The 24,754-nt window shown below is 49.2% G+C and overlaps 1 protein-coding gene across 5 annotated transcripts in view; it reads left to right on the top strand.

Annotated features, from left to right (window-relative positions):
- Positions 1–24,754, top strand: part of ETS1 (ETS proto-oncogene 1, transcription factor) — a 105,300-nt gene that overhangs the window by 39,349 nt on the left and 41,197 nt on the right. The gene's annotated exons all lie outside the window — the stretch shown is intronic.

Here is a 24,754-nt window from a genome sequence, read left to right as displayed (position 1 = left end):
GTGGTTCTCCCTGCTCTAGCTGGTTTGTTAGACTTAGCGAGGGACATCTGACTAGGGAGAGATTTGGAGAAGGGGAAGCTTTGATCCCTTTTACACAGAGAAACCACCTCTCTCCCTCATTCAATTATCAGAGTGATTGTATTACTGAGGCAGCTCTTAGTGGCTCAAGCAAGATCCTTGAAATATCTTGTGCTCACCAAATCCGAAGCCTAGCATGTGGGCCCATCCGCAAACATGTTAAACATTTAAACCAGAGAGCATCGCTGCTGCTGTTGCTTCTCTCTCTTTCCCTGGAGAATTTGTGTGCTGGGAGGGGGTGCTAATGTTATCTTGAGAGGGAGTTTCAATAACATGTTGCTATGTGTTTATTGTTACCCGCTATAAGTTTAGCTACTGCTCTCTGTGGTTAACACTAATAGTTCAGCCTCTGCCATAATAAGGGCTGCTGTTCTCCTTCTAACCTCATTTCACTTGCTTCTCTGGCCCCCAACGCTAAAGCAACGTCCATTTCAGCTTTTGTTGGGGGAGCGGGTAGGTCTTTAATCACGAAAGGGCCTGCAGTGTAAACGTTTCCATCTAGGTTCAAGAGGGGGTTAAGTTCAGCCCCATTGCTCCTCTCCATTGCTAGAGTAGTGGCAAGATCTCCTGTTGATTGAAATTGGCGTTTCTGGCTTTTGTAGGGTACCAGTGTAATAAGTAAATAAACCAGTCAGAGAGTTTTGCATTTCTTGGTCAATTATTGAGGTTCTAGGAAATCCAGTCTGGGGTCTGTTCCTGCCAGTTGACGTGCTTTCAGGCTACATGTGGGAAATGAAGTGACAGCTGACAGTAAAAATACAAGGGGCCGGCATGGTTTAGTGGTTAGCATGCAGAGATAAACTACAAGCTGGTATCAGATCAGCTTGTCTGGAGATAGCTACAGTAAATCAATACATGCATAGGCTGCACAACATCACATGCAAGTGCAACGTATTTAACAGGCATCCATCCATATGCAGTACCTAGATGTATATGCAGCCTGATTTTTCAAAGGCAACTTCAGTGGAAATTTGCAGATGCTCAGCACCTCTGGCAATCAAACCAGTGATGTCTATGGCCCTGTAATATTGCAATACTGGGTACAAATTTCAAAAGCACCTAAGTCCCATTTTCAAAAGCAATTTGGGCACTTAAGAGTCTAAGTCTCATTGAAAGCCAATGGGAATTAGGCTCTTAATGGCCAGAGTTTTAAAGGTATTTAAGCACCGAAAGATGCAGATAAGTGGAATTTTCAAAAGTGGTGACGCAGGTTTGGCGCCTAACTTCCACTGATTTCAATGGGACTTCGGCCCTCTTTTGAAAATCCCTATCTGCATCTTTAGGTGCCTAAAAACATTTAAAAGTCTGTCCGAAAGTCACTTTTGACATTGTTAGCCATTTAGGCCTACTTCTGCAAGCTCTGGTTAGGAGAGTCCTTAAACAAAAGATTATTCCCATGTTTAAGGAACACTGTTACTTTGTTCTGCAAGGTAAAGGCAGGGAGATATGATGAGCAGAAGTATCTGGATTTACTGGGGATATTTGTATGGAGGGGCTGGGGGATTTTTTTGTCTCTCTACCCATACTAAGGTGTCTGTTTAAATTTTAACATCTCCTGGCACTAGCCAGTGACAGTCTTCTTTGCCATTTGCCCAATTCTGCTCTGCACCCATTCAATAGTTTTGGGATTGATGGAGTTCCATGCAGGTAAGGTGAGAGCAGAATTCTGCCCTGCTCAAGTTGTTTGGTGCTGTTTGGAGAGAGAACCTTTTCCCATTGGTTCCATTCAGCTGAGTTTCTTTTCTGTACATTAACAAGCCCATTAAAGTTTAAACCTGATTCTTCCTGTGCATTTGAGGACTGCAGGCATTTTTTAACAGTTGACCCCAAGTTCAAACTTTGGCTGAAAGAACACTAAAAAATGAGACAACTTCCTATCGCGTGTAGTTCCCGTTGCTTCTGTTTTGGTGGTTGTACTGCTCTTGTGAGCCAAAGTCAGTGTTGTCAATTAGGCAGCTTAACCCTTTTCCTCCCTTAACTTTTAAAAGAAAAGCTGAAACTTTCCTTCATGTAGTTTAATGAAGGTCAAGATCATGGGGTGGAGCTGGACTGCTGTCTCTGGAAGCTGATGATGATGCTCTGTCCATAGAACCTTAGACTCCCCCATCCTTACCCTCCGAGGCTGCCAACAAAGGTGGCAGTGTTTTGGGATATGGACACTTGCTTCACTAGGAATGGACGGAGACCAGCAACTCCTTTCTAATAGGACAACGAATGATGCCAACTTTTGGTCACTACTGAACAAGGTGAAAGATTCTGTCTCCTTTTATCAGTCCCTGACCCATCTAGTCTTCCTGCTGCTTGGTTGTTTTTGCCTTCTGTGAGTCACCCTGTTATCTGCCGGCTTAATTGTATGCAGTGAGAATTGCTGCAGTCTTAGTTTATTTCAGTGCACCAACAGTGTCGAATATGCCAGGTGCCTGACGCTCTTGTAAAACAATGAAGATGCATGGGCTGGGCTGATAGCCGGGGAAAGCTCTTCCCACCCTTCACTTCCTCTCCCCCTGACCCTGGAATAAAATCTTGCTCCCCTGTTCAACCCACCTCCACTCAGGAAAGTTAGATGGGACGTGTAGCATACTCTGACGGTTTAAAAGTAATGTGGGTTGCCTTTGACCAAGGGGTGCAAAGTTGTATGAAACTTGCCAAAATGAGATCCAGGCCTTGTTGCCAATGTGTGTGTGAGATGAGAAGTCCTTAAACAAAAGGAGAGTTAAATACTTGACTTAAATACCAGGGTGATGGGCATCTGTATAAGACCCTAGTTAGATAGGTAGATGTTGCATTTTAGGTGGGTTATTAGAGTAATAATTTAATACATCATTTCCATGTACAGTAGAGCCAGGTTAAATTCCAAATCCCTAACCAGCCTGCAGGGTGTACTTGGCAGGGCGTAGTTTGCCAGCCATTCTATAAAAGGTGGGGTACAGCTTACCAGTTTTTAAAAAAATAAAATAAAAGTGATTTAATATTGAAATTGGTAAACCCTGCCCTAGGTACATCCCCCTGTTTGCAGCAGCTCTGCAAACTCTGACCTAGCCTCTGTGGTTAGAGTAAAAAGCCACTTGTCAGCCCTGGCTGAAAGCTGGGGACCTGTAATGGGACTCAGAAGAGAGGAGTTCATTTCTCCCTAATGAACTCTGTGACTTGTTGCCCTTGGGGTTTTCCACAGGTAACGGAGCAGCAAGACAATAGAACAGTAAAGTGGGGAGAGATTGTGGCCTGATCTCCTCCTGCTCTTCCCAGTTTGATGTGGGTGTTGTGCTCGTTTACACCAGAAGAAGAATCCATCCCTTTGTGGGCAGTGTAACACACACTGTGTGGGAGCGCTGTCATGCCATTATTTCCCATGCATATTCCCGAGCCCTGTAACCATGAATGCAATGACACTCATTATTTCCCCTGGATCACGCAGGGGTGGCATCTTCATGATAGATTTTTATCTGGGAGAGCCCTTCACCCTGTTTATAGGGTTGGGATGAGATGGGCTCGGGTTCTTTCAGCAAGATTACTGTTAGGGAAGGGGAAGTGGAACGCTTCGATGTGGTATCTAATCCAGTGCACCATGTGAGGGGGCTCTGATCACCAGCATTTGGACATAGGGCCAAGATGCATCAAGTGGCTTAACTCTTCACTGGCAGGGTCGCTTCCTTCTGTTCTCCCCTCTTTAATGGCAAAAGCAATCTAGTGACCTAGCCAAGTAATTGAGGGGCTTTCCAAATGAAGGAAATCCTTCCGTGAGTGCACATATGCTTTGCATGTCTACAGTGCCTTCCCTAGCAGGATCTCAAAGTGCTTTGAAAGTATGAATGAATGGACCTTCACAACACCCCAGAGTTTAGTGTTCTGATCCCTATTTCCCAGGTGGGGAAACTGAGGCACAATGACGAGACAGTGATTTGGTGGTGCAGTGAGTCTGGAGCAGGGCTGGGAATAGAAACAGTGAGGTCTGGCCACCAGGCCTATTGCCTACAAGACCATCTTTCATCCCTTGTTAAATGCAATGTTTACCCTGCTTCCTCTAGCAAGTGTAATAGGAGCACCTTCACTCATGGGACCTGCTACGTGCACTCTGAGGCTAGGGCAGGGGTGACTGGTGAATCAGCGGGGCAGTCTCATTCAAGGGGAGCCATCTGATTGGCCTAAGGGGAAGAACACTGGCATTGCTGTAGCTACTCAGAAGAAAGCTATTCCTGAATTGCTCTTTAGGCCTGCAGAACTTTTTTCCATTCACTTCCTGTGTGTGTGTGTGTGTGGGGAGATGGGGCATGAGGGGCCAGGTCATTGGTTATGATCAGGCAGTGCCCCACAGGGTCCTGGATGTACTCCAGAATCTTAAGCACTGGCTGCTGGGACATTCCCTTCAAAGCACGTCCGCAGCAGAATCTGGGAATTAAGGTACCTGCTCCAGAACTGGGAGCATCCCTTGGGAGGAGGCAGTTGCTCAGATAGGTGAGCAGGTGGGTTGCTGAGCTGGGTGGGTAGGTGGGAGGAAGGGAGGAGTGGGCAATAACTTTAGGGGAAGGGAGCAGATTTTCTTTCCCCACAGGGTGCTAACGAAGTCAGTTCTGGTTCCACGTCATACACTCCTGTCATCCTTGGGCAGGGCTGTGCCATTCGGCTGCTCTCTGGATCCACAGCATCCTTTGTTTCCCTACTGATTTTAAGGGACCTTCTACCTCCTACTTACAACATCTTTCATCCCCATGCACTGTACTGATCACCAGTGCTCAAATGCAGCCACCAATGGGGATGAAGCACTGTCACGGTCTCTTTGCTTCTAGTTATTCTATGACAATTTCCTCATTATACCTTGGTATTATTATTTGTATTATAATAGTGCCTAAGGATCCTAACTGAGACAAGCGCCCCATTGTGCTAGCTGCTGTCCGCACACATAATGAGAGACTTGTCTTTGCCCTGAAGAGCTTGCCCTATAAGCCAACAAAAGGTGGGAAAAGAAACAGTGGCACAAATAGGGGAAGTGACTTTTCTGAGGTCACACAGCAGAGCCAGGATTAGAACTCGGGTCTCCTGACAGCTAGGCCAATGCGCTACTCACTAGACACCACTGCCGCAAATAAAAGTCCCCGTGGATGATGGTATTTGCAAATGATCAGCAGGTGAAGGTATTTGCTCCGGGAGTGCATTGCAAATTGTTTCCTTATGGTACTGTGCGAATACGTAGCAGCAGTGACGTGTGGTGTCTTGACTCATCAGTAATAACAATTTAATATTACATATCTATCATGTAAGATAGTTTGGAGCGGCAGTAGCTACAAGTGAAGTGCTTCACTATTGTATACGAGAGAGGCTCTGTAGCATCAGGTTTAACTCTTACCTTACCATAATGTGGTCTTGGGACTGGAAACATGAGAGGACTTTGGCCTAGGTTTTCAAAGGTATTGAGGCACCTAAAGATGCAAATAGAGATGATTTTTAAAAGTGCCAAAACAGGTTAGATGCCTGACTCCCATTAGAGAGTTTGATTATGTTTTCTCTGTGTTGCAGTTTATTTAACTGTAAAACATCTGTCTGCTAAGGGGAACGGCAGTCAAAAGGATTGTAATGTGAGAGATACTCACGTGAAATGATGTTTGTTCTTTATTTCTTGTCCTTCATTTAAATAGTCACCTAGAATAATATGGCATATTTTGCTGTGTGTATGGAAAACAGAACAATATTTCCAGTTCAGAGGAGCAAAACCAACCTTCCTTTCTTGCACTTGGCTTTGCTTTATGTCAGAGAACTCAGATAACCATGTAATACCTGTGCAATTACAATGTAATTACACGGAGCATCCTCCAATTTGCCATGCCATTTCCATCTGCTGTAAATGGACAGACCTTATAAAATGAAGGAAGAATAAAGTAACATTTTGGTCTTTTGCTTTTCAGCTCTCCATGGAGAGAGAGTGTTTGCAGTCAAGTTTCAAGTTTCATGCCAGGCATTGCACACTGATAGCTGACTGCTGCTGACTAGCTGGGGTTTGCATGCTCTCTGCCTGGAATAGGACAGGCTGATATTTACAAGGAAACCAGCTAAAAGAAATGCTTCTGTAAAAGACTAGCTGTCACTCTGATCTGGCAGATCTGTTTTCCATGGTCAGGCTTGGTACAAACCAATACTCAAGTATAGCAAGACAAGTATATTACACGAGAAAAGATGCTCACATGTGTAGTGGATACATCTTTAAACCTCTTCTGTGTCTGTCTCACTGATCCACGAGGAAAACCCTCTTGCCTGAATTGGGGCAAATCTGTCACAAGATTATAACGATCCCAAATCCAAGGCAATGTATATTTTTAAAAGGTTCCTCACTGCATTGGCCAGCAGTTCACTCAGAATAGTTTATTCTACTTCAAATATCTTATCAAAGAAGATACAGTGTTGTTATGGCAAGTGATTGCCCTCCTCCTGCCCATGGCAATTGAGAGGGGCAATTCAGAGTTAGCACTGTTGTTAAAATTGCCTGGATGAACTGCTGTGCTCCAGGAGAGGATCAAAATCTCCATAGTTGTACCAGTTTGGCTGCTTGCAAGACAACTGTCCAACTTTCCTTATACCTGGGAACAGAATCATTTACGACTGATTTAGGCAGAGGGATATTCCAGAATTTTACATGCTTTGGGATCCAATCCTGCTTGCACTGATATCAGTGAACAGACTCCATTTATTTAGACACCATCCCTTACTCAGGGCAGACAGTCAAGTTACAATCCAGCCCCAAGGGTATGTTCCTAGGAATTGATATGGCCCCCATTGGCTCAGTATCTGAGCACCTCCCAATCTGGAATGGATTTATCTTCACAACACTCCTGTGAGGTAGCGCAGTGCTGTTAGCCCCATTTTACAGATGGGAAATGGAGGCACAAAGAGGCTGAGGCCCAGTTCTTTAGAAATATTTAGAATTAAAGATTTCAATGGGAGTTAGGCACCTCTGGGCCTAAGTGACTTGCCCAAGTTCACAAAGGGAGTCTGTAGCAGAGCAACACATTGAACCCGAGTCTCCTGAGACCGCCACTAGTGCACTAACCATTGAACCATCCTTCCTCCAACTCTGTCTGCTTTACAAGAAAGAAGATGCCTCCCCAACCCACCCATCAAACTTTCAGCTCGGCACATGCTGCCTGGGATCTGAAAGCCAAACTGTGGGTCCCATTTACCTTCGGTGATACAGATCCAACAGCCAGAACTTCAGAGGATAGCTCTGCTGCTGGAGACAGAATGGCAGAGTCCCGTTTTCCTCCAGCTGTTCTGTCTTGCTCAGAGCAGCTACTCAGGGAGCAGGTGTGCGCTGAGTAAGAACATGCCTCTTTTAAAACAAGCAGAGTTTTCTGACTCTCACTCACATCACACTGATGGTGTCCTCCATTCTCACTAGGTTGGATGCCGCTGAAGGGCTAAGGCTGAGTGTGAGCAGCCCGAGAGTCGGTCTCAGGGTTGGTGGAAGAGGAACCTTTGGGTTTTTTTGTCTTCACCACTTTGCCTGTATTTTTGCGTTTCTTGGTGCAGCCAGACGGGCAGAGGTCTAGTTTAAGGAAAAGATATTCTAGCCTATTGAGCTGCAGGGAGGTGGCTTATGGGGCTAAGCATCTGGTTTGCTGAACCTCTGTATCTTGAAACTACAGGTGTGAGTTCTCCCAGAGGCATTCTAGCCTTTTATTGTTCTGAGCTAGCCAGTTGGAGTTCCAGGTGTACTGGGTCATCAGCAGGGTTTGAACCATGAACCTGTGGCATAGACCTGAACCACTTGAGCAAGCAAAAGAACTCCTTTAGCTGCTAGTAGTAGTAGTAGGCTCTTATCCTCTGGTGGACCAGCCACTAGGGTGGCATCTTTCCTATACTCATCTGGTGTGAAACACATGGAGTTTACTGTATTTGGCTTTTTGTGGCAAGGTCTTAAAAGCTGATCTCCTGTCTGCTCATCATCTATATTACAGATCCCATGGTCCTTTTGTAAGAGGGTCAACCCCACTATCCTTGGAGTGCATTTTCCATCCATCCCACTGCTGTCGCAGTGTGCTCTGTGCCATCTGTCTGCTTCCCCCCACCCCAGAAATGGCAGCATTTCAGTCATGGTCCTTAACATCAGCCTTTTTTGGTGGGTGGGGGGAATGGGAGTCAGGTGTTAGAGACAGGAACTGGCCATCCTACCATGGGTTCTTTTTCACTTCTGTTTCTGAGCAGGGTTGATCCAAAAGAGGGGGAAGGAGGTTTGTCTCTTTTTACACTGTCAGGTGGCAACCATATGGACATTTTATCCAGTGTCAGGTGGGCAAATTGCCTGACTTCCTCAGAGACAGATGCCCAGTCTGTGAATGACACACATCTCTGAAATTCTCTGCCCCTTGACTACACACACCAACTCAGCCCAGCATCAGGGACAAGCCACTCAGGGCAGCTTCTAGATCCAGGGCATTTAATAAAATGTCCACTGACGTCAATGGCAAGATTCCTGCTGACTTCAACGGCTCTTGAATTGGGGCTTTTGCCATCAGGTGCAATGAACATTCTCTAGCTGCTTCCAGTCATTGTCTGGGCTGGATCACAGGCAATTTCATTCCACTGCTGGAGCTCAGCAGTTCATCCACTCACCCTACGTGTTTTCCCTTATGTCCTCCTGTCTGGTTTGCTGTTTTGCCGGGCTTACCAAAACCAAATCTTGCATCCTTTAAGTGGCCAAGGGCCTGATCCTGTGCCCATTGACGTCAACAGCAGTCTGACCTATTGATCAAACTGTATTATTGTCAACAGCTTCCTTTCTAAGGCCCCATGCTGCAGCGAGCTGTGTGTATGGCACCCGTGTGGAGCTGCTCTTGGATGCAGGGTGCTGCTTGCTCAGCTCCAGCGACAGGACCAGTCCCTAACTCTCCAGATTTGTAACATGGGGTATTTGAGCCTGGTGGGGTACAAGGCCAGCTCCACAGTTGGTGCAAATCAGCATAGCTCCATTGAAGCCAATGGGACTACATCGATTCCCCCACCGCCTGGGATCTGGCTCTATATCTCAGCCCCTTTGTTCCTATTCCGTGACCAAGCTGCTCCCTGCCCTGTGTGGGTTTTTTTTTTTTCATTGTGTAGTTTATAATCTTCCAAATAGATACAGAGAGAAATTTGTCTGCGGTGCTGGCCAAGAAGACGCCAGTTTTGCTGGCTTCGGGCCATGCTTACATCCACAGTCAAAATACTGCTGGTGAAACAATAAATATTTATTGATTCTTTAGCAAGCGCCTACATTTTTCCCAGGTGCAGTGGAATTTTTGGGGACCGCTCGAGTTCTAATGAGGCTGAATTTCTGATGCACCCGCCTTGCTGGATTGTTCTAGTATTTATTTTTGGCTCTACTTATCACGAAACTGTGGTCCGACTCCTCTGTTTCCAATGATAATAGCTGAATGTTAATGTTGGATACTAAGAGAGCCTTTATGGCTGTCCTGTGTGAGATGATGCATTCAGTATTGCCTAGCTGCTGTGTTTACACCTGTGTCTCAAGTGGTGCAAACCCAAACTGATTTTATTCTAGTGATTGCTGCTAGCTGTGCTTGCAAATGGTAAGAATTCAGAGCCCAGCTCTGCAGACGCTTAAACATGAGTCACTTTACTCTAGTGAGTAACTGCTCTCCCCCTCCCCCCAGCAGGAGTACAAAGTTCACAGTCCGGCCCAGAGAGACGTACAAAAATAAAACTGGCAACTGAGTTGGATGTTGTTTAAACTACTGATGGGCCCCAAATTCTTATCTAGATCCCACTTTCCCCAGATTTCGAGAGCATTTGGATCCGGGGGGTGGGGAGGCAGATGTTTTATTCTCAGCATTTGGATGTTGTGTTTTGCAGACAAAAACTGTACCTTAAGAGTTTGTACATGTAGGTGATGCTAAGTTATATGTGAATTCTGGTGGCTCTTAGCTCATTTAAAATATGGCTGCCATAACAATCAGGGCTTCAGAGCTTGGGGTCCAAGTAGATATGCAGAAGTTTGGAGGTTTATTCCAGATGTACAGAGGCCTCCAAACCCTCTGGCCTCCAAACAGCCTCTTTCCTCTACTTGTGTCCCTACCTCTAGTATTCTCTTGGCATGGGGCAGGATCATCCGCTCTGGCCTCTGTAGGAGAAAATGCTAGATCTCCGTTCCCCTTCTCTGATGTCTTCCCTCCTCGCCACCCCACTTCTCAGGAGGCCTTGAGGGTTCACCCATCTTTCTCCCTGCTGAGGATGGAGGAGGTTTAGTATTTACCCCATTTTTGTCCCCCATCTCCCCTGGTCTCAGTCATGGCCCTAGCTGACCCTTTGCAAATGTCTCCTGGTGCTGTTCTGCCCTGGGGTTGAGAAGGGCTGGGGCAGTAGTTTGATTTCCCCCCCGGGGTAATGATAGTTTCATGGATAGTCCATTTCATCTGAGGATCTCCAAGCACCTTGCAAATTAGGCCTCAATACCTCTAAAACCTGCAACACAGGCTCCACTTTACAGATAGAGAAACTGAGGCAGGGAAGCTAAGTGATTTGTCTGAAGCGGAGTCAGCAGCAGAGCCAGGATTAGAACCCAGGAGTCCCGACTCTCAGTCCTCTCTTCCAACCACTAACTCGCTCCTGTAATACCTGCAGATGTAGAGCTCTTCATCACAGGACAGTCCGTGCTCTATGAATGTTACAAGAAGGAAGAATATGCATGCACTCGCGGGGGTGAATCAGTGTTTACTGGCTAGACACGCAGCTAATCTCAGATTGGTTCATGGCCAGGGGAGTTTGTATCTGTGCCCCATACAAGACTTAGTGTGTCTGTGGAGCGGAGTGCTGGTGTATACTCTCTCTTGGGATTTGAGCCTGCCACTCTCCCTATACACTGCGAAGGGAAGAGATTACCATGTGGTCGATATTGACGGGGGTGGCTTGGAAATGTCACGCCGGCACCCAAACTCTGCAAGGCGTTAGTGGATTGTTAAGGAATGAAATGCATTTTCGTACGTGGAGGGCTTTAAATTGGCTCCACATGGATTATGTATGTCGTAGCACTTTCCCAAAGTGTGATGGCACAGTAAGGAATTTGGGTCTGAATGAGAGAACCCAGACGCTGTGCCAAAAACCCAACAGCCCCTCCCCCCACCATCCCGCCTCCAATTCGCGTTTGAAATATTTGCACGGAGGACGTGTTCCCAAGGAGTCTGCCTGATGTACGTTGAATGTGCCTGGAGACCTAGTCGTGAGATGCCTGGGCGAGCCATGCACACCCTGTCCTGCTAATTTCAGCCTCTCAGTAGCCTGCTGCCCGCCCTTTTTCTATCTGAGCATGAGAGAGTAAAGTGATGACAAACAAGTTAAAGCGTCAAGTGGAGTGACTAAACTAAGCTGAGACTTTGCATTCTGAAAGCCTACGCCTGCACTAAATTGCATTCCGTGGGAGTTTTGGTGTTAACTTCAGCACGTTTCAGTTCCGGCCCTTATCTAGCACATCCTATCCCAGGGTCTCCAAGTGCTTTGTTAACCTTAGGTTCCATGAGACAAGGAATCAGTAGTGCACTTTTATGGGGAAACTGAGGCACCTAGCCTCATCCCAAAGTCACTGTGCAGGTCTGTAATAGAGCTGGGGACAGAACCCAGAGGTTCTGGTCTCCAACGACTGTGCTCAATTTCAAGACCATCTTTCTACTCTCCTGCTCAGTCTGGTGCAGTTATATACACTGCCCTTGATTTGCATATTAAATTATTATTTTTAAATGTACCATCACCACCCATTTTTGCTTCTCTTTGTATTTTCCTTGATAGCTGAATTGAAACTTCCTGAGATCAACAGCATTAAAAACCTCTCTAGCTGACTCCTTTGTAGTTACAAGGGAAGACAGGCTGTATTTGGCTGTTGGGACTTGCAATTTTGGCATCAAGCATGCTAGTCAATATAATTAACAGTTAATTTTTGTATGCACCACTGCCCTCTATTGGCTGGATTCTTACTTGCTCAATTGTGTGTCATAGGCCCTACACTGCTTTCAATGAACAGAGCTCCTGATGCAGACTGCATAGTCAGGGGCTGTGGATTTGAAGGAGGAGGAGCTGGATTCTATACACACTGGTGACATGAAGGTGGGAGTGGCTAATGTGCAGCACAAGGGCAGTTGGAAACTCCTACATGGTGATGGGTTTGGTACGATAACCAGAGCTATCGAAAAATGCCTGCTTGACTCAGATGAACAGTTTATGGAAAAATGTGCTGTTTTGGTCCACATTTTAGAAATGGAACCCCCCCAAATTTTTGGTTTTCAGTGTCAAGTTTTGGTTTTCAAAAATTGAATTTTTTATCCAAAACTGAAAATCGTTAGCAAAACCGGCTTTCAGAACCCCCAATTTTTTGTTGTTGTTTTTCCAAGGAAAAGCCAGAAAAATGTAATGAGAAATTTTGAAAGGAGAAAAAAAAACGGATTGTGAAAAAGAACGCACTTTCCAAACAACTCAAATGAGAACACTCAGCGCTTTGTCTCGAAAGCGCCAGATGGGCATCAATTGCTGAGTTCTCAAAACAACTGTGTGAGATCAAATAGTAGAATTATTCCTGGTTTGGCCACAGAGGGCATTAGTTCTGGAGGGTAGAACCGAGGACTCCTGGCTCCCAGACTTGTGCTTAGACCCGCAGTTCTCTCTTCTGAAGTAAAATACACCGTCTCATGCGGGCTTGTCTCATCTATGAAGTTGAGGGATGAGCTGCTAGCGTCACAGCGATACATCCTGTTCTTGGTACCTGGGTACCACAGCATCATAGTCCGGGTGTTCTGCAGTCATGCCAGGAAAGCTTCAGCTTCCTACGTAAGCAGTGAGGTTTTGGAGCTGCCACAGTAGCTGTGGCCCAGCCGGGCTGTTAGTCACTGGTGCTATTTTCCATCCCTCTAAGCGGCTTCAGATTTGAAGCCTGCTCTAACTCTTTAAACATGAAAGGTCCGGGTCCTGTGCGAGTTTTGCCTTCGAGCTAGATGACTCTCCCTTGTTCCCACTTTCAAGCAGGTGGACGCTGCAGTATGGGGCCTGTATGGATCCTATAGAATGACCTTGCAGTCTGTCGGGCCGATCTAGCCACGGTGCAAATCGGTTACGCCAACGTGCTTCAGAAGAGAGTGAGAAACGAATGGGGGCAGGGAGGTCCCATTGCTCCCCAACTTCCTATCCTTCCATTTCTGATCCATTCCCTGGATCCATCCATGTTGGAGGGGGGCTGCCCCGAGCAGTGTGAGCCGTCCTGCGTCTCCAGTCTGTAATCGAGGGCTTCTTCTTGCCTCTGGAGGCTGCTGGCTGCCAAGAGCAAACGCTGATTGAAAGCCAGAATCTGGCCTCGGGATATAAAAATACAGGGGGAAAATGAAGCCGGAGGGCGTGTGTGTGTGTGTGGGGGGAAGATAGTGTGTCTTTAAACAGCTGGGTGCGAGTGTGTGTAAATGTGCTCGCTAATCCAGTGACTAATTCAGTGTATTACAAAGCGGCAGCTAGCGTGCTGCCAAGTCAGGGCTGTATCCTCGTCTGACTGAGTGCACCAGGCATGAGGAGTCATAGCTCCAAGCTTGCACTCGTTCCCCTCTTTCATCTCCTCCTGCACTGGTGTGGAACTCCCCTCTCCCCACCACTCTGTCAATTTATTTACTCATCTGGAGGGCAGAGCCAGGCTGTCTCTTGAGTCAGCAGCGCCCGGCCAATGGGAGCTGCCAGAGCAAATTCCTGGGAAGAAACAATCTCATGACTTGTCTCGGAAAAGATTGTTCCAAAAAGATCCCCTTACGGTCATGGAGCTCTTTGTGCTACTGCCTTCGTCAGAGCCCTTACGAGACTCACGATTTCCCAACCTCTGGAGTCCTGAGCCAAGCCAGGCTGTGGGAGCTGCTGGCTGCTTCTTGCTTGGCAAGACTGTGTACTCAGAGACCCAGGCGCTCGAGGGCCTGGAGCCGGGAGCTTGACCCAGGGTTCGGGACCTGGAGCCCTGCCCAGAGTTTGAATTCGGGTTTCGCTTTTGGTCCTTCATCTTTTTTTGCCCTGTGGTTTTTAAACCTTTTCCTCACCCTGACACTGATTCACCTTTTAGATTCCTGTTTTCTCTAGCCCCAGGGAAGCTAGTGCTCCCTCTCAGGGATTGGCTGTCTCTGAGCCCCAGTAAGCCGGACTGGCCCAGCGAGGGCACTGGGTATTGTATTTATGTTTTCTCTGTCACCTTCTCTGTCCCTCTCTCTGCCACTCTCCCTTTCTGTTCAGTTTCGCCCACTCCCCGGCTCTCTGCCTTGGCCCTCTTCCCAGCTTCTCAGTGGGTTCCCCCTCCCGTCTCGTCCCACTCTCTTTTCCCCATAGTTGCTCCTGAGCAGAATGTCACCCCAATAACGTCCCCTTTTGAGGCAAACTTTCAGCTGGCTTCAGTGAGGCCAGGGGTTTGTTCATTTCACGTTTAACCAAAGGGAAAGAAACGAGATGGCTGCTGTAGCAGGAAAAGCCTGACATACTCTGCTTCCCTGAAACCATGATCACGAGACCTGCAATGCGCGGCCTGCCTTGACCCAGAGAGTTTTTCATTGACTTCAGTGGGTTTGGATCAGGCCCGTGACCCAGATCTTTGCCAGAAGTTTGAGTTGTGCAGACTGACTGGGAGGCAAGGTGGCTGCAGTGTCTTTCTGTGCTTCAATGTTGGTGAAGGGCACTGTGTGGACATCCCTGGAGATTTGAAGTCCTTTCTCTTCTTGTGTCCCATTTGTAGCACCTAGGAGCCCTAGTCATGGCACAGGCCCCAGTGTGCTAGGTGCTGTACAAACCCAGAACAAAAGAACAGCCCCCGCCCCAAGGTGCTTACAAACCAAGTATGAGACAAGGGACAGCAGATGGATATAAACAGACGGGGAAGTACAAGGAAACAATGAGAGAACAGGGGTCACCATAACAGGCAGTGGCGTCCGCACACCAGCAGCCTCCCTGTCCTCTATCCACAGATCCAGCACAGGCTTGCCAGCTCCATGGCTCTACCTGCCCTTGTGACCTGGAGGCAGGGCCGTCCGGGGGGGGGGGGGGGGGGGGGCAAGTGGGGCAATTTGCCCTGGGCCCCACAGGGGCCCCCACGAGAATATAGTATTCTATAGTATTGCAACTTTTTTTAATGGAAGGGGCCCCTGAAATTGCTGAATCCTCTGGGCGGCCCTGCCTGGAGGGAGCTGCTGAAGAGCCCAGGGCCCCCGTGCCAGGTCATCACCGTGGCAGTGCTAGCTTTTGTGAGATGGACACATTCGTAGACTTTAAGGTTAGCAAGGACCATCATGATCATCATTCTAGTCTGACCTCCTGCTCATTGCAGGCCACAGAGCCTCCCACCACCCACTCCTGTAACAGACCCATAACCTCTGGCTGAGTCGCTGATGGCCTCAAATCATGATTTCAAGATTTTGTTACAGAGACTCCACCACACTAGTTTAAACCTGCAAGTGACCCGTGCCCCATGCTGCAGAGGAAGATGAAACCCCCCCAGGGTCTCTGACAATCTGACCCAGGGGAAAATTCCTTCCTGTCCCCAAATATGATGATCAGTTAGACATCGAGCATGTGGGTGAGATCTACCAGGCATATACCTGGAGAAGAATCCTCTGAAATAACTCACAGCCCTCCCCATCTAGTGTCCCATCACCGGCCAGTGGAGATATTCGATGCTAGCAGTTGCAGACCGGCTACATGCCGGGAGGAACTGGACTGCGGCCCCTCAAACTACCCCTCTCCAATCTCACATAAGCCATGAGATGGTGAGAACTTTCAGTTGCTATAGACCTGACTTAACATGATGAGCTAGAGGTGACAGTATCCATCGCCCATGGCTGATCGCCTGAGCTGAACCTCACCACGGGCAGTTACAATCCACTGCGGATTCCCCGAGTCCCTTTGGCAAGGACCCCTGGATCCCAAGTAGCCAAAGGACACTCCTCCCGCCCCCTTCTCCCCACCTCCCCTAAATGCCACTTGGCCGAAGCGGCCACAATCAATCAGCCTTTCACCGTCTGCTTCTACCGGGGAAGGCTTGGGGCCAGACTGGCTGTAATTCCTTAACAGCTTGCAAATGCTGCACGCTGCATCCTGCGTGTACCTCCGCCTCTCCCCCTAGCTTCCAGGCTCAGGCTGCCTGAGAACCGATCCGAGGGCCCTCGGCCACTCTGATTTAATCCCACTCTCTCCCCCCCCCCCCCCCCGCTTTCCCCAGCTGTCCGTTGAGAGAGCGAGGAGGAGGCTGGGAAGTGACGTAATCCCCGCTCGGAGTCATTCATGGAACGGACCCTTGTCCAGGCCTTCGGCTCTGGGGCCGGACAAGCAAGGCTCTCAGGGCAGCCCTGTGGGAAGGAACACGCCTCTGGCTGCCTTCCACAGCTCACTCCCATGTCCTCTTCCCTGTGTTTGCTTTGTCCCATCCCTGGTAGGAAATCAGGACTAGCAAAGGCCTTTCCTGGCATATCTGGTGCATCCCTCTAGCCCAGGGGTCGGCGTAGCCCTGTTTCCCATTGGGTGGGGAGGTCACAGCAGGTCAGCTCGCTGTAACTTGGCAGATCTGGTGGCTGCATCTTGTGGTCCTAAAGGACAAGACTGGAAGGACAGTGGTGGTGTGGGCTCAGGAAACCTGTGTTGTGGCAGCTGTATGACGTGTGCTTTCCGGTGCCGGGAGGAGTGTGGGGTGAGGGTCACCTCCCTGTCATTTGTGCTTGGAAACTCCCCCCATCGCCTCTCTGTGCCGTAGTCTCCCCACCTGTGTAAAAGTAACAGGGCAGGAGGGGAATAATACATCCCCTCGCAAGGGCGGCGGAGGCTGAATCCATACTCAGGTAAAAGTGCGCAGGCACTACAGTACCTGCTCTGGGCCACTGGCTCGTGGTTGGAGGTTCTTCTCTTGCCTCCGGTACTGAAGCATCTGAGCACCTCGCCGTCGTTAACGTACCTTCACAACCCACCCGGGAGGCAGGGCAGCATCCTATCCCCATTGTACAGATGGGGAACGAGGCACAGAAAGGCGAAGTGCCTCACCCGCAGTCACACACGTCTGTTGCAGAGCAGGGACTTGAACGCCGCTCTCCTGAATCCCAGGCTAGCATCCGAACCACTGGACCATCCTTAGACCCCATCCTCTTTCCAGATTCTCCTCCCAGCTAGCCAGGATCCAACCAGGAACCCGCCACCCTCCCAGACTCCTCTTCACCAATATGGGGAGAGCAGGATCCCGGTGACTCCCTGTCATCCAGCCACACCTCCCAGCCCTTGGGGTTATGGCCCCCAGGTTGAGAATCCCTGCAGAAGCCCTAAGAAAGGGATAAACAGAGGACTGTTGCCAGCACTAACTTCACTCCAGCAATAATTATAGTGGATAATAAAATGTGGGGATGGCTGCCGGCCAGTTCAGCTGACGAGCTCCATCCATTTCCCAGCAGACAGGTTTATGCAGCATAGGAACCACCACAACTGGCCCCCTGGTTTGCAGTCTCAGCAAGAGGCTGAGGGCTCACGGAGCGGGCAACTGAGATGTCCTCCCCCAGCTGGCATGGAGCGCATGGGTGGAGTGACATGGGGTGTGTGTGGGGGGTGTTGTGCAGCGTATGCCTGGCTCACAGACTGCAAGGGGGAGTCGTGCTGCAAAAACCTACTTATTCCCTGGAATTTGCCCAGGGCTGGTGCTAGGATTGAATGCCCTGGTGCTGTGTGCATGAATGTGGGATGTTGCTCTCCGGAGGCTAGCCCACGGGCGTGGGGAGGCAGGATTTGCTCTACTACTGGGAGCGAGCGCCTTTAGCTCAAGCGGTAGAGGCCCTGGAGTCCAGGTTTCCAGTGCTTTTGAGAGTGGCACTTATTTAGCCTTCTGCCTGCAGCCTCAAGTAATCTGAGGGCTGGTGGCTAGTGGTCACTCCTCTCCTCCCTCACAGCCTGGAGGCAGAAGAGCTATAGACCAGGCTGAGCACTGCAGGAGGGTAGTGCCTTGCGGGGCTCAGCAGCGCCCTCTGTGGCTGACCACATGGTGGCATTGCTGGTGCTGTGACTGCTGGAAGGATGGAGGCCATGATGCCAGGTGCCGGGGGGACTGAAGGAATAGGGCTTGCTCTGCCGACGGAGCGGCACACTGGAAGAAGAGGGGAGATGCTTGGTTGTCCTTGTCCTTGGCATTTCTGATCCAGGCTTTAACTTGCTCTCTCGTCTTTTAATGCAACATAATTCCAAGGAGGGGAAGAAACATTCAGCCAAGCTGGGGAAGGTGGTTAAAGTTGATTGTGGATTCTGTGAATTCCCCTGCTTTCAACATCTGATGCAGGGGCTGTTCCATGTGTGGCTGAACCATAGCGCGGGGAGGTGTGAGGGCCAGAAAGAGCAGACGAGGAGGGGACCTTTCCAAGTGCAAAACTCCACTATCAATAGACACAACGGTTCAAAGAGGCAATTCTGATTGTAGGGCAGGGGAGAAAAGGGGCTGAGACCTGATCTCTGGCCAATAGCTACAGGAATTGGTTATTTGTTCGGAGGAGCCATACGTTGTTTTGGTGATTATTCTTGGTCTAATATTATTTGGTCTGAACAAACCCTCCTGAGATTTATCAGCCTCGCTCTGAACTCCCAGTCCTGATCTCCTTGCAAAGCCTGCACAATTATTTGTTTGATTTAAAAGCAAAGACACGGGTATTTTATTTCCTTAAAAAAAAAACCCTATGGCAAACCAAGTAGGGCCACTACGCGTGAGAACCGTGCGGGGGGGACTGAGGCCTGCCCTGCTATCGTAAATTCGGGAGTGCACATCCTGTGCTGGATGGGGAAAAGCTCTCAGTAAGGAAATAGATTTTAGCCTCCGATTTGATGGAAAGGTCTCTGAGCAGAAAAGAACTGGGCTGGCCAAAGAGCAGGGTGATGAGAAGCGACCCTAGTGTTCGAGACAATACAACACAGAGCCATTGTTCTTCCCTCCACACTTACTGTCCTCTCTCATCAAGCCCCGCTGAAAAGTGGCATATGCTAAGGGTATGTGTAGAGACTGCAGCTTGTATAGATGTACCCAAGCTAGCTTTAATCTTCCCAGCGTAGGTACTGGAGCAGTGAAGCCGCAGGGGAGGGAAGTTGTATACGCTGTATGGAAAGAGACGCTGCAGTAGCCATGTTTTAGAGAAAGGGGCCTTCTCTCAGGAATGATGAAACCATAAAGGGCCTGCAGTGATGCATGGAGGACTTTGTACAACCTGCGTGCTCCCTCTGAGCAACTGCCCCCATTTGATCATCGTCCTAGCTGCTCATCTTGCTGAAGCAAAGGTGGGAGTGGAGAGAGCTGCAGGTATCTTCAGCTGCAGAGCTAGGGAGTGAGCTCTGGGTCCACCTTCCCTCTACCTTCTCGGCTTTCCAAGCACACAAACTCCTGGGAGGTGGCCCCGGCGTGTTGTGTCTGAGGAGTCATGCTGGACCATGGCCTCATGCTTTTGGCCTCTCGAGGATGTGACCTCGGTCTGAGCAGAGATCTGCTCCCCTAAAGAGAGCCCGTCTCTAGCAGAAGGACAGTCCAGTGATAGCCTGCAGCCAGCTCAGTGCTCTTAGCACGTCTGCACAGTTAGAGGTTGAGTGCTAAACTGAGCTGAGCTCACCAACCACTGCCAACTTCCAAACCAGGCAGTCATTTCAGTAGTAGGTCTAGCCTCAGCAGGAGTCACCAGCAGCCCAGATATCAGGTGTGCAGGGGCTTGCACTCATCTGCTAGCATGTAGACGGTCTTTCTGTGCACCAGTGAGGGGAGGGGGGTGTATGCTGGGGAGAGAGATGTTTGGCATGGAACGTCACCCTAGCTTGAGGGTAGTTAAGTCTATCTTCCGCCATGTGTCCATGTGTCTGGCATTACATGTCACTGACTCAGCCTGGGGGCCAGCGCTAGGGACACAGAGAGAGCAGTGTCTCCAAGACTTTGGCTGTCAGTCAAACTGGGATTGGGGAATTGCAGGCTGGGATGGCTGCGGGGATGGTAGGAGGGGGCTGGTGTTGGGTTTTGATGTGTTTGATGTCCCTTGGATGCAAATAGGATTAAGGCAGATAACTCCCAGGAGCTGGGATGGAAGTTGCTGTGTAACCACCCCAAGCATTATGGTGGAGTCTCACCCTTAGACCTGGTCCACACTACACTGCCTTGCGTCGACCTAGCTGTGCAAGCGTCTTCGCTCAAATTTGGCTCTCTATGCTGATTTAGGACCCCACCTCCCCGAGTGGCATACAGTCACAGTCGACATAGGCCAACGCAGTATAAGTGTAGACACTGTGTTGCTTACGTCGACTGTAACTGGCCTTCAGGAGCCGTCCCACAATGCCCCACACTGACAGTACAATCGTTGCAAGTGCTCCTGGTGAGGACGCTGACGTCAGTTAGGTCGACGTAATTTTGTAGTGTAGACGTGGCTTGAGACTGAAGTGTCCTCCTTTTTTTGATGGCCTGGTTTGAGGCTCATGGTGTCGCTGTCCATTGACTTTCCAAGGAGGGAGAGTGCAGCTGTGATACTGGAGAGGTTGGCCACGGAGATGGGTGTGTGTGTGATTGGCTGGTGGAGGAGAGCGGGGATGGGTGTGGGAGGGGTTGTCCTAAGAGTATTAGGGCACAGGAGAGAGCAATTAGCCAATCAGACCGTGAGCTTCAGAGTCTTACTAGAGGGATCACAGATAGGGAAGGCATCTGATGGATTTATTATGGCCCTGTATATGAACACAGAGCCCTGCAATGGTGAATTTCATTTATAATTTGATTTTAGTGCAGTGTGGGGGTCTGGTAGCCCTGCGTAGTGATCTCACACTGTGGGCAGCCTTCCCTTTCTATGCCTCCTTTCTAGAGCACGCCTGACAAGGTGCTGCCAATTCATCACCTTCCTGACTTGCAAATGCCTCTGCTCTCCCTGTCCTGGGCCTTCACAGTGCCTTGTGCGCTACAGCTCAGGGCTGAGCCGCTGCGCCTGAGCCTCTCTTGAGCAGAGATGGGGCAGCCACACGTTGGTGATGGAGACAGGAAACCGCTGGGGATTTGGTTGAAACTAGCAAACCCATTTCAGGTGGTTGACCTTCAGGAGACTCAAAGCCAAGTCTCTGGAGGGTGTGTGCTTTGGAGTCTTAACCTGCCAAAACTCCACTCCTCACGCTTCTCCCTTTGGAGAGAGGATGAGAGAACAAACACCACTGGACAGATGTGTAGTCATGCTGCTTAATGCTCTCCTGGAAGGTACTCAGATGAGTGCAGTATAAAAACCCATATAGAATAAAATAGGGCCAAATCCAGGGGCAAGCCCTAAGGGGCTGGAAGGAGGAATAAATGACACCCCGGAAATGTCAGCCTGTCAGTGATAGAAGTGGAGGAGGCTAACAAACTCGTTCTGCCAGCCTTTTTAGATACTCCAGCTTCACCTACAGAAGAATTTCGGTGACCAGGGTCAGAGTCAGAACCGAGCCGTGAACTTTCTCACTCCTCTGGTCTGTGCAGTTGAATGGGTGTTCGTAGCACCGCGTAATATTGCACTGGGCTCAGATCAGAGGTTAGCACAATGGACTGGTGCTTGTAACCTGGATTGGAAAAGCGATACAGTTCACACGTCGGGCAGCAGAGCCCGTCCAGCCAGGAGCCTAAATGCACACTGGCTCTTTCGTGGAATGCTGGAGCCCAGACATGGGTTTGCCTTGGAAGAGCTCAGGCTGGCCAACTTTAGCTTCATCATGTGCAAGGGCCACCAGGCCAGTGAGGCAGGTCTCACTGCATTTCCAGCTTGTCTAGAAGAGATAAACCTGCCGAGACTTCCAGCCCAGAGAGCCTAGGCTTGAGCAGTTTGAATACTTAGGACTGGTTCCAAGAGGCAGATGAACTTCTGGTTGCTTAAACAATCGGGAGCTCTGTAGTTTTGGAGGTTTTTCCCATTGCCATTGAACAGTTCAGCTCTGCTCCTGGGAATCAGGGTGGTTCAGTCCGATCTGGGTCTTAGCCCTTTATGCACGGCGCAATGTCTCATTGCTAAGCACATAGCTGCTCACACATGGATGAGCGCTGCCTGCATCCAAGCTTTGTTCGCTTCTGTGCCGCTTGCTGGGTTCACTTGACCTCCTTTCATTCTGAGCCTGGTGCCTATTACAGGCTTTGCTGACCCCACCCTGTGCTCCCTTTAGTTTATCTTTCAAGAGGCAGCGAGTGTGTGCGTGCAAATTAGAGCTATTTAGCAAAGTGGTTAGTAGGGATTAGAGCTGATTATCACAGGGGAGGCATGTCCCGAAGAAGAACACTGGATTTGTAAATCTGCCAGTGCCCTCCTGTCCCTGCTAAAAAGGGATTTAAGAAAAACAAACCTGAAAGTGAAAGAGCTAATCCCAAAGGGGATTTCCCACCTCCCTACATCATAATTTCCCTTCCTCCTAGAATGTTAGCAGGCAGCAAAAGTGACATAAGGCTCTGGCCATTGAAAGATGATCGTCTCTGAAGGGCTGGCTCCTGAGTAGGGGTGTTTTGTTGGCTCCTTTCCCTCCACTGTAGGCTCCGGCATCCTAATCTGGACAGTTAGATAGTGCCGACCTGGGACTTGCACAGGTTAGTTAAACCAGTACAGCTCAGCCAGGAAAAGCCCTTTTGTGGATGTAAACCAGTTTAGAAATGGCTCATTTAGGCGAGTGCTGTTTCATCTAAATCAGTTTGAGTGCCCGCAGAGGGGCTTCGCAGTTAACTAAATCGTTTTAATTAAACCAGGGCAAGGTTGCAAGTTGACAGGGCCCTAAACTTCCCGGAGGTGTTTGCATAGTTTTGCTGGGCACTGTCAAACTGCCATCATACTCCAATCCGAGAGGGGCTGCATTGCAGTGGTGGTGGGTGAAGTTATTCCTGTGTGTACTGCGTTCCCCCTAACATTTGAGATGAAAGGCACTAAATCAATGTCTCTGCACAGAAAAGGACCTGCCCCCAAAAACCCCAGCTCCAGAGTATTGCAAACATGAAGAAAGTTCAAATTCTGCTCTGAATTTTTTGGCTCGTGCTTTTCTCTCTCATTGTCCCGCTGCAGGGCTTTTTAAATCCGTCATTCATAGCACTTGACAAGCATTTCCTAGCCCTCGCTACACCTCTCTGAAGGTAGGTGTCACCTCCATTTTACAGATGGGGAAACTGAGGCACAGAAAGGGGAAGTGACTTTCCCAAGGCCACCCAGCAAGCCTGTGGCAGAGACATGGAATAGACCTCAGGTCTCTTTACTCAAAATCCTCTTCTGTAACCCCCCCATCTATTCTGACATCATTAATTCCGTCAGGTCTGGAAGTGTAGCCTCCTGAGGATGTTTGGTATTGTGTCCCTTTGTCTCAGTGGAGGTCAAGCTATAGTACCCTGCCAAAGACAGGGCTGAGTCATACTTCCAGGGATTGAAGTCCTGGACTACTGCATCTCTGTGGATAAACAGGGGACCTCATTGTCCAGGACTCTCAGTCCAATACCTCCATCCTAAAGGGGACAAGATATCTTGAGAGGTCATACCTTACTTTAGCATGGAAACTTTAAAAGAGCGGGGCCCGTCCGCTGAGAGTCTGATGACCTCAGGAGAGCTGGTTGGTTCTGGTCCCCAGCTAGCAGTCAGAGATAGCGTATGGAGAACAGGTGATTGGGAACCTTCTCTTGTCCAATTTGATTGCAGACCTGTAATGGAGGGGCAGGGAAGCAGAAGCCAAATTAGCCAGATGAGCTTCCACCCCTCCCCAGTGTCCCTGTTAAATTTATTTCAGTCATGTTCCCTTTTATTGCCATCAGTATGGTTCCATTCAGAGTAACAAGCCCAAGGGGACGCCCTGCACTATACAAGCTGTTGTAATACAGACCAGGCCTGGACTTGAGACATTAAAGATTCCAATAATGGGTTGAGGGGATGGGACATGGTGGAGGTTGGACTAAGAGAGACCTTCAGCCTTGAGTTCCTCCATGCTGCAGGGGCTCCAGCCTGCAGGGCAGAGTTTGGCCCTGCGCACCGAGCTAGCAGGGGGAATTGGCCCGAGCGTTTCTGGCATACAGCAGAGGCTTGCCTGAGGAGTGCAGGGAGGTGTTAATATTTTGGAAATCTGTGACAGATGGCTTTGCTTTGAGTGCAGGATGCCTCAGCAACAGCTGAAGCCCTGGTGATATCACAGGAGTGCACTACCGAGCTAGCGTATGCTGCTTCTCTAGAATCTGAGGATCTCAAAGCACTTTATAACCATGAATTAAGCCTTGCCCCAGCTCAGCGTCCTTTCTGTCTTACACATGGGGAAACTGAGGCATAGAGACGGGACATGGCTTCCCCCAAGGCCAGTGGCAGCAAGCCTGGGCAGAGATGGGAATCGAATCAAGGAATCCTGACTCCCAATCCTAGCCCGGCTCCAACCCTTAGACTTCTCTTTGAACCCATCTTTCCCTAGGAGGCTAACAGCACTGATGGGGCCACAAAGGGTCTAAACATAGCACAGATCCTTTGCTCTGAGTTTGGGGGGGGACATTTTTCAAACCTTTAATATATTTATTTGGAAGAACCTCTCCCCCCACCCATCTCCATAAGAAAGCTGCCGCGCTCCGGAAGAAAGCCGGCTTTGTTGTTCTTTCTGCAGTGCTAAGCAATGTGGGGTGTCAGTTTCCGCTCTTGCTCCTGTTTGAAGCCCGGCTTTCATCTCCGACACAGAATATTTATTTTTCCCTGTTTGGGAAAAAGCCCTA

Source organism: Emys orbicularis, chromosome 15, assembly GCF_028017835.1.
Source record: "Emys orbicularis isolate rEmyOrb1 chromosome 15, rEmyOrb1.hap1, whole genome shotgun sequence".
NCBI lineage: Eukaryota > Metazoa > Chordata > Testudines > Emydidae > Emys > Emys orbicularis.
This window is presented reverse-complemented; position numbering and strand designations above follow the sequence as displayed.